Raw genomic sequence first — 849 nt, forward strand, 5'->3', positions numbered from 1 at the left:
GTTTAATTTAAATAAATTTATTTTTTAATTTTAAAATAAATTTTATTTTTATTTTTTAATAACATCAATTTTTAAATAGTATACATAGTCATGCTTTATTTTGAAAAAAAAAGGAGGACCTACATGCATTATTTTTTTTCTCTTTTTTTAAAAATATTTTTATACACCCTAAGACCATCAAAATAGATTAAATTTACAGTTCGTGGAATATTTTTACTTCTAAATTTAGACTCGTTAAAATAACTTTTGTATTACATCCTTACTAATTCACTATATGTATGTGAGTAAGTACCATTTTCCATTACTTCACCTTGCTTAATAAGCGTTGTTTGCGATGCGGTTTGGATCAGTTTTGAGTCAAAAATTTATCCGATTCGAATACTAATTTTACTTGTGATGCGGTTTGGATTGGATATGTTTTTAAAAAAAATTCGATTCGATCCGATTCGATCCAATTTCAAACGGTTTGACTTGGATTAGATTGGCGGTTTATAAATTAAAAAAATTAAATACATATAACAAGTTTTAACATTAAATTTTAAATAATCAACAATGATATAACAAGTCTCAACAATATCTTAAAAAGCCAACGATAACATAACGATAGAAATAAAATTATAGGTTAGTTAAAATAAATAGTATTTTGAACATAAAATATTTATTAAATAATAATAATACATGAATAATATAAAAATCTATAAAAAATTGAACGTGTTATAAGTATAATTGTAAATATAATAATAAAATAATAATAGTATAGCACATTGTGCAGTTTGGATTGGATTAGATCAATTATGAAAAGTAGATCTGAAATATGATCCAATCTAACGGTTTGTAAAAAATAGAACC

This window comes from Arachis duranensis, chromosome 6, assembly GCF_000817695.3.
Source record: "Arachis duranensis cultivar V14167 chromosome 6, aradu.V14167.gnm2.J7QH, whole genome shotgun sequence".
Classification (NCBI taxonomy): Eukaryota; Viridiplantae; Streptophyta; class Magnoliopsida; order Fabales; family Fabaceae; genus Arachis; species Arachis duranensis.